This window comes from Labeo rohita, chromosome 25, assembly GCF_022985175.1.
Source record: "Labeo rohita strain BAU-BD-2019 chromosome 25, IGBB_LRoh.1.0, whole genome shotgun sequence".
Classification (NCBI taxonomy): domain Eukaryota; kingdom Metazoa; phylum Chordata; class Actinopteri; order Cypriniformes; family Cyprinidae; genus Labeo; species Labeo rohita.
In genome coordinates this window covers 28,148,047-28,161,640 of record NC_066893.1, presented here as the reverse complement: position 1 = coordinate 28,161,640, position 13,594 = coordinate 28,148,047, and the positions used below count along the sequence as shown (strand labels likewise).

Genomic DNA, 13,594 nt, shown 5'->3' with positions numbered 1-13,594 from the left:
GTATTTTTATAGGCTGATTACAATGTTGTTAGCATGATTAGCATGTTACTAGCAGGTTTCTAACATGGCTAATATGTTACTAGCTTGTTGCTAGCATGTTTCTATCATGATTAGCAAGTTACTAGCATGTTGTTAGCATGATTAGCATGTTGTTAACATGATAAGCAAGCTGCTAGTATGTTTGTAGATGATTAACAAGTTACTAGCATTTTGTTAGCATGATTAGCATGTTACTAGCATGTTGTTAGCATGATTAACAAGTTACTAGCATGTTTCTAGTCTGATTAGCATGCTGATAGCATGTTTCACGCATGATTAGCATGTTACTAGCAGGTTTCTAACATGGCTAACATGTTACTAGCTTATTGCTAACATGTTTCTATCATGATTAACAAGTTACTAGCATGTTGTTAGCATGATTAACATGTGACTAACCTGTTGTTAGCATGATTAGCATGTTGTTAACATGATAAGCAAGCTATTAGTATGTTTGTAGATGATTAACAAGTTACTAACATGTTTCTAGTCTAATTAGCATGTTGATAGCATGTTTCATGCATGATTAGCATGTTACTAGCATGTTGTTAGCATGATTAGCATGTTGTTAACATGATAAGCAAGCTATTAGTATGTTTGTAGATGATTAACAAGTTACTAACATGTTTCTAGTCTAATTAGCATGTTGATAGCATGTTTCATGCATGATTAGCATGTTACTAGCATGTTGTTAACATGATTAGCAAGCTACTAGTATGTTTGTAGCATGATTAACAAGTTACTAGCATGTTTCTAGTCTGATTAGCATGTTGATAGCATGTTTCACGCATGATTAGCATGTTATGAGCAGGTTTCTAGCATGGCTAACATGTTACTAGCTTATTGCTAGCATGTTTCTATCATGATTAACAAGTTACTAGCATGTTGTTAGCATGATTAGCATGTTACTAGCATGTTGTTAACATGATTAGCAAGCTACTAGTATGTTTGTAGATGATTAACAAGTTACTAGCATGTTGTTAGCATGATTAACATGTTACTAACATGTTGTTAGCATGATTAACATGTTACTAGCATGTTGTTAACATGATTAGCAAGCTACTAGTATGTTTGTAGCATGATTAACAAGTTACTAGCATGTTTCTAGTCTGATTAGCATGTTGATAGCATGTTTCACGCATGATTAGCATGTTATGAGCAGGTTTCTAGCATGGCTAACATGTTACTAGCTTATGATTAGCATGTTTCTATCATGATTAACAAGTTACTAGCATGTTGTTAGCATGATTAGCATGTTACTAGCATGTTGTTAACATGATTAGCAAGCTACTAGTATGTTTGTAGATTAACAAGTTACTAGCATGTTGTTAGCATGATTAACATGTTACTAGCTTGTTGTTAACATGATTAACAAGCTACTAGTATGTTCGTAGCATGATTAACAAGTTACTAGCACGTTTCTAGTCTGATTAGCATGTTGATAGCATGTTTCATGCATGATTAGCATGTTACTAGCATGTTTCTAACATGGTTAATATGTTACTAGCTTGTTGTTAACATGTTTCTAGCATGATTATCATATTACTAGCATGTTGTTAACATGATTGACATGGTGCTAGCATGATTAGCATGTTGCTAGCATGTTTCTTACATGATTAGTATGTTATTAGCATGTTGCTAACATGATTGGCATGTTACTAGCATGTTGTTAGCATTTTTCTAGTATGATTAGCATGTAAATAGCATGTTTGCTAGCATGATTACCAAGTTACTAGCAGTTTGTTAGCACGATTAGCATGTTACTAGCACGTTGTCAACATGATTAGCATGTTACTAGCACATTGCTAGCATGTTGCTAGCATGATTATCAGGTTGGTAGCATGTTTGTAACATGATTAGCATGTTACTAGCATGTTGCTAACACGATTACCATTTTACTAACATGTTGTTAGCATGCTTCGAACATGATTAGCATGCTGTTAGCATGAATAGCAAGTTACTAGCATGTTGCTAGCATGATTAGCATGTTAGTAGCATGTTGTTAGCATGTTTCCAGTATTAGTATGTAACTAGCACGTTGCTAGCATGATTACAAAGTTACTAACATGTTGTTAGCATGCTTAGCATGTTGCTAACACAATTAGCATATTACTAGCATGTTGTTAGCATGCTTCAAACATGATTAGCTACTACCATGTTCTCAGAAGAAGAAGAAGAATCTTAAATCGTAGATCAGTAAGTTTCTCAAGCCAACTTAATGATGGTCAAATAAGTTTATTACACTGCATATTTGCTCACAAACATCAGAATTTTGATTCATCTAAGTGATTCTTTTGAATCTGTTCTCCTGTTTGTATCTCTTATTGAACGACTCAGACTCACAGGATCTAAATGTCACGTTTTAATGCACATCAAACAGGAATGAACAGACTGCAAAGACACACACGACCGGCCGGTGCACGCAAATGAAAGCGTGTTGTTTGATGTGAGTCGTGTGCACAGTAATGAAGAGCAGGTACAGGCGTCTCACAGCTGACACAGACGGAGTAAGAGAATCCAGGTTAATGAGGAGCGGCGTTAAAGAATATCGTCGTGTAATCGAGCGTCACACGTCTCTGCTGTGAACTCGCCTTTGATCCGACATCACAGACGGAGAAATGTGGAAGTGGGAAAGCGTTTGATGCCGTTGCTTCCTGTCCTGGGAACACGTTAAAACACAAGCTCATCTCTTCTGTGTTTCAGCTCTGCGCTCATTTGCATGTCACGGGGAAGTGGTTTGTGGGAGAAAACACCTGCAGCTTCACAGGAACAGGACGTGTGATGGACGTTCACAAGCGTTTAGCAGGAGGACGGAGCAAGAAAAAACACAATACTGATCCAATGACAATTCTTGCACAAATGTGATTGTGGCAAATGAACCCCAATAACCGAACGACTCCAGAATACGTTCTATTGCACACATTATATTTCTGTCTAAAAATAAAAAGGTCAATTAACAATTAGACTCCACACACCTGACAGCAATCTGTAGGTGCATAGGAATCACAGACCAAAAAAAGTCAAAACTAAACAACAAAAACAAATCCCGCACACTGCAGAAATATGCAAAACATATTTTTTTGTTTAAAAATAAAAATAAAAATAAAAATAAATACAAATACAAATACAAATACAAATATAAATATTAATATAAAATGCAATACAAATATATTTACAGTATTTCTTGTTATAATGTCTGATAACATATATTTAAATATATTTATATATATAATTAACATATATAATTATATTTAATATATAATATAATTAACAAAATATAATACAGACATAATATTTTATTATTTTTTATTCTATTTTAATATTTTATTATTAGAAATAATATTTTATTAATTATATATGTTAATTATGTATATATATATATATATATATATATATATATATATATATATATATATATATATATATGTGTATATATATATATATATATATAAATAAAATATAATATAGAAATATAAAATACAATATAATATATTTATGGTCATTCTATAATTATTTCTATAAAAATATACAAAATATAATAAAGTACTATCTGATATTCAAAACAAAACTGATATCTGAATAAAACTGTGGTAAATAAATATAAATATTATAATTTAAAATATTACATAATATATAAAATAAAAAATAAAAAATATATACACAATTCACAAATTGTTTATTTAAAAAAAAATATACAAATATAATATAAATAATATAAAATATAATATACAAAATATATGTATATGTGTAGTGATTCTTGCTCTATATAACCTTCAAAAAATGAATTTGATTGAATGAGTAGTCATTTATGGAAGTATTTCTATAAAAGGTGATAAAAAGTAACAAAAATATGCTTTATGTATGTGGATATTCAAAACACTGGTAACAAGACAGTGTAATATATAAATATAAATATAATCATTTGAGTTAAAACAAACTAAATAAATCTAAATAATAGAAAATATTACACATTGTCATGGTGTACAGAGTCTTTTCATTACTAGGTCACAATTCACCTGAAAATCCAAGAAAAAAAAAAAAAAAAAAAAAAAGTATTATTTATAAATATTACATATAATAATATTAATAATAATAAACTTTAGTATCCAATAAAAGAGGATACTATTTACAATATTTTTCATGCTAAAATACTTAAAACACACTAACAAATAAATAAACAAGCTAAAAATATTTCATATATTTTTATACAATTATTATTATTATTATTATAATATACATTTACATTTATATATATATATATATATATATGCGTGTGTGTGTGTGTGTGTGTGTGTGTGTGTGTGTGTGTGTGTGTGTATATATATATATATATATATATATATATATATATATATATACACACACACACACATACATACACATATTCTATATTCTTATATTCTAAATTACTTTCACATTTAATTCTTAGTTATTTTATACATTATATATATATTTAGAATTAGTTTCATATTATTACATTACGTATTTTACAACATTTAATTATTGATAACTTAATTTATTTAAATTAGGTTATTAATTTAATATTTAAATTAATATATTATTTTAAATTAAATTAATTTTTTCAGAATTAGTTTTACATTATTTATAAAAAGTCAAATAAATAAAAATCAATCAATCAATTAATGCCATTCAAACATAATATATTTACACACACACACATATATACAAAAAGTATAAAGTAATATATATATAAAAATAAATGCATATAAAATATAAAAACAAACAAATAAAATGTAAATATATTATTTAATATATATTACACTGTAACATTCAATAAATAATATATTTTTTTTAAAAATACAGAAATATAAATATATTTATAGGCACTTTTGTTCTGCATAAAAAAGAAATTGCTTACGTAGCTATTTATGGAATTATTTCTATAAAAGGGTATAATAAAAAAAACAATATTTAAATATCTGATAACACAAAACTATGTAACATAAATTAGAATTTAAATATTATATATATTTATAGTCATTCTTATCCTGCATCAACAAAGTTTGCTTTTGTTGTTATTAATGAAGCATTTCTTTTAAGTTTTATGTGAATATTCAAAAGTCTAATAACAATAACTATGATTAAAACATAGTATAACATCTTAAATTATCCACATTCAGTGCTCTATGCGAGTATATTTCATCAGGCTTTCAGGAAACTGGGTCGGATTGGAGCAGCATGCGATTCAAGGTTAATGAAAGACGTCGGCACGAGCGTCCGCGCAGAAAACCGCTCCACCCGTCCTGCTGCCGCTGAAATTAGACGCGGTCAAAGCCCAGCCAACGTCTGCTGCCTACAGAGACAGCTACCTGCTTAGGGAGCATCCGAAAACCAAATGGCGTCTAGATAGGGAGCTCACTAGGACTCCAGGTCGGTTGCGAGGTGAAACCAGTCCACAGATTGATCCCAGGCCTGTTCCCACGAGCCTCTGCATTTCACAGGGACGGGAAACTAGCGGTCGGATCAGAAACCCTAATGACGGGTTGCTAATTCCGACCGCTGTATTTGCCTAGCGAAGCCTCCGCGAGCCGTTTAAAGGCCTGAGCGTTTATCTGGCTAACGCTGCCGTGAGCTGCTTGACCTGTCAATCCTGACATTATCATCAGCAGCAGCAGCAGAGCACCAAACACTGCTGACCCAAATACAATTAAACACATCCAGACCCGTCACACCAATCCAATCAGCCCAATCAAAGCTGGAAGATACTAGTTTAGCTTTAAATCAAATAATAACACTTAATGAGGGACATGAATGGAGAGCATGGTTTGATTTGATCAGGTTTGTCAGGGTGTACAGAGTCTTTTCATTACCAGTAAATTATAGAAAAAATAAAATGAACATTACACACATATTATATGTATATAACAATAAAGTAATAAAATAAAATAAAAATAAATAAATAAAATAAATTATTATTATTATTACCAATATTTTTCATGCTTAAATAATTGACAAACAAATAAACATTCTAAAAATATTTTATTTAAAAAAAACTGAATTACTTTTACATAATTTAATTCCTAACTTAATTATTAATGATTATGATAAAAAAAAATATATTAAAAATTTTATCATTTAAAATGTTTTACTTTTTCAGAATTAGTTTTAAATTACAGTAAATATTACTCATTAATAACTTAATTATTAATGGTTATGATAAATTTAAAAAAGATGTTAAAATTAGTATTTTTTATATAATTTTTATTTTATTTTAAGTTTCATATTATTACATTAAGTATTTTAAAACATTTAATTATTAGTAACTTATTTAATTCATTTAAATTCATTTAATTTAAATATTTAAATTAATATATTATTTTAAATTAATTTTTTTTTTTCAGAATTAGCTTTATAATTATTTATAAAAATCAAATTAATCAATCAATCAATCAATAAATGCCATTCAAACATAATATATTTACACACACACACACATAGTATAAAAAGTATAAAGTTATATATATATATATATATATATATATATAAATAAACAAACTAATGAAATGTAAATATATTACTTAATATAATATAATAACTTAATACAATAAGTTATTTAATTATTAATGATTATGATCAATTAAAAAAGAAATAAATATTATAAATAAATAAATAAATAAATAAATAAAATTCCATTCAAAAATGTTAATTATGAAATTAGGAGGCTCAGTTATTGTCATTAAAAGTTATTTTTCAGTATTACAATAACTTTATTTTACTTTAAATTAATATTATATGTCATTTTAATTACTGATTAAATTAAAATAAATAAAACATGCTAAAAATGTTTTTATATTTTTTGTATATTTAATATTATTGGTTTATTTTTTCAGAATTACTTTTACATTAATTATTATTGATTATGCTAAATAAAAATGTTACAATTTATTCATATCATTCCATTATTATTAGTTTTTCATTAAGTATTGTTTATGAATAAATAAATAAATAAATAAATAAAATGCCATTTAAAAACATTTAATTATGGAAAAGAGGCTCAATTATTGTCATTAAAAGTTATTTTTCAGTATTACAATAACTTTATTTTACTTCGAATTAATATTATATATTATTTTAATTATTGATTAAATTAAAATAAATAAAACATGCTAAAAACAAACATGCCAAAAACGTTTTTATATTTTTTGTATATTTAATATTGTTTGTTTATTTTTTCAGAATTATTTTTACATTATTAATGATTATGATAAATAAAAATTATTTTTTTTAAACAGAATTAGTTTACATTTAAGTATTATTTATAAATGAATAAATAAATAAATAAATAAAAATAAAATAAATAAAAGTTATTTTTCAGTATCACGATAACATTAATTATTTGACTAAGAATTAATATTATATATTATTTTAATTATTATTGATTAAATTAAAATAAATAAAAAATGCTAAAAACAAACAAACATGCTAAAAATAAATGTTTTTATATTTTTTGTATATATTTAATATTATTTGTTTATTTTTTCAGAATTAATTTTTCATAATTTAATCATTAATGATTATGATAAATATAAATGTTAGAATTTATTATTATTTTATATATTTTTTCAGAATTAGTTTTTCATTATTTAATTAGCATTGCAAATAAATAAATAAATAAATAAATAAAATGCCATGCAAAAACTTCTTAATTATCAAAAAGAGGCTTATTTATCATTAATTATCATTATTACGATTACAATTACACTATTATTTTCTTTTTTTTTATTTAATGGACAGTAAGTAAATAAATACATTCATAAATGGACAACAAAACAATTTTTCTTGTTATTTTTGTGTGAAAGCTGGCCTGGACATGTTTCTAGTAAATTCAATCAAATCATCAAATGAGATGAAGCATCTTTCATTTCACTCAACGGATTATCTCGGCCTTACTACATGATTATGTAATATATTCAACATATTCAATAATTTCTCCACTAAAATACCTATACTGCTGTGTAAACACCATTAATGTAATGTAAATGTACTGCTACAGGATTTTGATGATGCTGTCAAACCTATTACACTTCCACATTCATCAGCAAAACCGTCCATACAGCACACATCAGTCTATTGCATCATGACGCAAGGCAAGGCAAGAACTGAATTCCTGGAAAGCGCGTCGGAGCTCAGCGTGAGCGTTTGTGTGAGCAGACGTCCCGAACACACGCGGCTCAGGTGCAGGAGAGACACGTCACACGTTCTGCTCTGATTCCTCTGATGGGAGACACAGACGCGATCGCTGACATCTGTCTGTACGAGAGCATCAGGAGCTCCAGCGCATCAGATCGGCCTCGTACGCCTCATTCTGCCTACAAACGGCCTCCGGATCGTCCCGCGCTGGAATGTCTGTGCGTCTGCAAACCAGCTGCAAGGACAGCGGCCCGAAGTCAGACGCTTCATTCGCCAACGCATAGAGAAATCAAGATCTCCCATAAAAAGTAGCAAGAAAAATGAGGTTTTCAGAATTATTTTACATTATTTAATTATGATAAATAAAGATGTTAGAATTATTATTTTAGATTAAGAGTTTTTCATTAAAGTATTATAATTGAATAACTAAATACATACATACATACATACATACATACTTAAAATCCCAGGCAAAAACATATTAATTATTAATAATTATTAATTTCTAATTATTATTTTCATTACTAGTTTTTTTTCAGGATTATGATGACATGAATTATTATTTGAATTTGAATTAATATTATATAAAATTATATATTATTTATTGTATTATATACTATTAATTATTATTGATTAAATTAAAATGAATAAAACAAAGCATGCATGCTAAAAATATTTTTTATACATTTTTTGCATATTATTTGTTTATTTTTTCAGAATTACTTTTACATCATTTAATTATAAATGACTATGATAATTAAAATGTTAAATGTATTAGTGTTTATTTATATATATATATATATTTATTTATTTATTTTTTTTTTTTTTGATAAATATTTTTAATTAATATTTTATTTAATATGTTTTATTTTTTTCAGAATTAGTTTTACATTATTACATTAAGTATTACAAATATATATATATATATATATATATATATATATATATATATATATATATATATATATATATAAATATAAATATAAATATAAATATAAATATATATATTTATATATAAATATTTTTAAATGAATATTATTTTATTTATTAGGTTTTATTTTTTTCAGAATTAGTTTTATACTACTACATTAAGTATTACAGATAAATAAATAAATAAAAACTGCTGTGCCAAAACATCTTAACAAAAGAGGCACAATTATTATTATTATTATTATTATTATTATTATTATTATCATTGTGTATATATATATATATATATATATATATATATATACACATATATATAGAATTACTTTTACATTTTTTTAATTATTAATAATTATGATAAGTATGTTAAAGTTATTATTATTTTATAATATAAAATATAAAATATATTAATAGTCCATGTTCTGCAGTGACTTGATATATGTTATAATATAACAATATAATGATAAATAATATAATATAAAATATTAAAAAAATATATATAAAAGTAAATATAAATATAATACGATAATATAAAATATTACATACTATTTTAATGATACTGCCTACCCCATTATGCTCTCATTATGCTGCTTATCTTACAATTTACACAAATAATCACCATTCGTAATTCATCACAGGAAAAAAAAAACAGTTGTAAGCGAAAACTAACGCTCATATACGGCTTCATTTATCATCGGTCACAAACACATATTAAACTGACAGGAACCGGTTCTACAAGCTCCCAGCGATGCTTTGCATTTCCAGTGAAACCCCTAACAAGCAGGACACTATTCATAGCCCGTCGTTATGAAACACAATAATCCATATCGGCTTTAATGGATTTGAAGTATGAAGGGCTCACAGCTTGACACCCCATCGCTTCGCCTCCTAAAGATCTTTAACTCAGTGAAAATGGATTAGACTCGTGTTTTACTGAGCCGAGAGTCAATAGCAGCGTCACACACTCGCAGTAATGACAAATCATCAAGACGAGGTCTAGTTAGCGGACGTGATCTAAAGGCCTTTCATGATCGCTGGACACAGACGAACAGATGTACCACTGCTGAAGCAGCACGTAATGCTTTTGGAGCATTGATGATCAAAACTCGTCTCTGAACGCAACTCGCTATGATGCTGTCTAAGCAGGCTTTTCTAGGTAGAAAGCTCTCTAAGTTTTGAGACTATGATACTCAGATGTTGTCTTTATATAGCAATAAAATAATTCTGAAAAATGACAAATGAACAGACAAATAAATAAATAAAATACATACACATAAATAAATATGCTAAAAATTATTGTATATATTTATTATTTATTTATTTTTAAGAATTCCTTTTACATTGTTTAATTACTAATGATTATGATAAATCAGCTACACTAATTATGTTCCTATTTGTTCTCTGTTTCTGCCATGGGATTGACATCCCATGGTAACGAGGAATTCACAAGCTCCAGTGTGGATCCAGAACACTTAAGAAGAGATGATGCCAACCCCACAGAGGACTTCAGATGATGCCAACCCTGAAAACATACAGCACTACTGAATTCTGCTACTAATTTATAGTGTTCTTTGTCTGTTTGATTACGTCATTAATTGATCTTTACATATATTGTAAAAATGTCAATTTGGTGTAAAGTTGCTTTGCAACGATATGTATCGTGAAAAGCGCTATACAAATAAATTTGAATTTAATTGAATTTAATAAATAAAAAATGTTAATTAATATTATTTTTTTTTATTATTATTACATTAAGTATTATTTATTATAAATAAACAAATAAACAAATATTATTATATTTTTATTTAATGCCATTTCTGCATTTTCATGGCAAAAAAACAATAATTAATTAATTAATTAATAATTAATTAATTTCATTAATATAATATATAATATTTTAATTTGTATTGATTAAAATAAAACATGCTATAAAACTAACAAACATGAACAATAAAACAATAAATAAACAATAAAATAAAATAAACATGCTAAAATAAAATGTTATATATTTCTAGATTTAATATTTGTTTATTTTTTCAGAATTGAATGATTATGAATGATTATGGTTATGATTATGATAAATAAAAATGTTTAAGTTTTTTTTTTTAATATAGTTATCTTTTTCAGAATTTGTTTTCTTAATTATGCAAGCATTATTTATTAAATAAATAAATCAATAAGCAAAAAGAGGCCTAATCACTTTTTCAGGATTGCTATTACATTAATTATTATTGGAATTTTACTTCATATGATATATTATTTTAATGATTTTTGATAAATGAAATTTAATAAAAATATTTAAAAGATTATTTGATAAATATGATTACACATATATATACACATATATACACATATACATATACATACATATATACACATATACATATACATACATATATACACATATACATATACATATACATATATACATATATATACACTACCGTTCAAAAGTTTTGGGGTCAGTAAGACTTGTAATAGTCTTTAAAGAAGTCTCTTATGCTCATCAAGGCTGCATTTATTTGATTAAAAATATAAAAAAAAAAACAGTAATATTGCAAAATGTTTTTACAATATAAAATAATGTTTTTTATTTTAACATACTTTAAAATAGAATTTATTCCTGTGATGAAAAGCTGAATTTTTATCAGCTGTTACTCCAGTCTTAAGTGTCACATGATCCTTCAGAAATCATTCTAATATGCGGATTTATTATTAGAATGATCAATGTTGGATAATATCAACAGTTGTGCTGCCAAATATTTTTTGGAACCTGTGATTTTTTTTTTTTTTTTTCAGGATTCTTTCATGAATAACAAGTTTAAAAAGTACAGTGTTTATTCAAAATATAAATATTTTATAACATGTAAATTATTTGTTATTAACTTTTAATAAACTTTTAATTATTAACTTAATAAATCCTTGGTGAATAAAAGTATTAATTTCTTTAAAAAAAAAAAAAAGAAATACATATATACACATATACATACATATATATGTGTGTGTGTGTATATGTATGTGTGTATATATATAAATATATATACACACACACACACACACACATATATATATATATATATATATATATATATATATATATATATATATATAAATAAATAAATATAAATAAATATAAATAAATAAATAAATAAATATTATATATATATATATATATATATATATATATATATATATATATATATATATATACACACAACCAATTAGTTTTTATTACTACAAGGGAAAAAATTATGTCTAGATTAGTACATTTTGAGACTATGATGGCCAAAACTGTTGTCTCAGTAAAGAGTCGACTTGTTTTTTATACTACATGGTCCAAAATTGATGTCTAGATCAACAGTTCACTAGGTTTTGAGACTATGATGGCCAAAATGCTGTCTAGGTAAACAGCACACAAGATGTCTTGGCACTACAAGGTTAAAAAAATGATGTCTAGCTTACTAGATTTTGAGACTATGATGGCCAAAAATGTTGTTCAGGTAAAGAGACTACTAGATTTTGAAACTATAAAGTCAAAAAATGATGTCTAGATAGGCAGCTTACTAGCTTTTGAGACCATGATACTGAAAATATTGTCCAGGTAGAAAGTTCACTATGTTGTCTAGGTAAACACACCACTACATTTTCATACTATGAGGTCCGATTTGATACTACAAGGTCCAAAAATGATGTTTAGGCTGCTTCCTTGGTTTTGAAACTATGATAATACCATCTAGGTAAACATTTTAATGGCCAAAACATGTTGTCTAATTAAACAGACCACTACATTTTAATAGTATGAGGTTCAAAAATGATGTCTAGGCTACTAGATTTTGAGACTATGGTGGCCAAAACTGCTGTCTCAGTAAAGAGTCGACTAGATTTTGATACTATATGGTCTAGAATAGGCAGCTTACTTGGAAACTGAAAATATTGTCCGGGTAGGCAGCTTACTAGATTTTAATGGCCAAAAATGTTGTCTAATTAAACAGACCACTACATTTTGATGCTATGAGGTCCAAAAATGATATCTAGACAGGCAGCCTACCAGGTTTTGAGACTATGATGCCCAAAACGCTGTCTAGGTAGGCAGCTCACTAGATTTTAATGCCCAAAAATTCTGTCTAGGTGAACAGCACACCAGATGTCTAGTCAGGCAGCTTACTAGGTTTTGGTACTACCTAATATCTAATAGCATTTGATACTACAAGGTCCAAAAATTATATCTAGATACACAGCTTGCTTGGTTTTGAAACAATGATACTGAACATACTGTCCAGGTTGGCAGCTCACTAGATTTTAATGCTCAAAAAAATGTAGATTTGGATACTACAAGGTTAAAAAAAAACCCTATCTAGGTAACAATCCATTAGATTTTAAAGCCCACAAAATGTAAACAGACCACTAAATTTTGACTCTGATACCCAAAGCACACTAGATTTTAGGAGTATGATACCCATAAATGGTGACAGCACATTAG

General features: G+C 26.7%; 1 protein-coding gene across 1 annotated transcript in view; it reads right to left on the bottom strand.

The window, feature by feature from the left end:
* The window catches only part of myo9ab (myosin IXAb), a 156,725-nt gene that overhangs the window by 142,062 nt on the left and 1,069 nt on the right, over nucleotides 1-13,594 (bottom strand). The gene's annotated exons all lie outside the window — the stretch shown is intronic.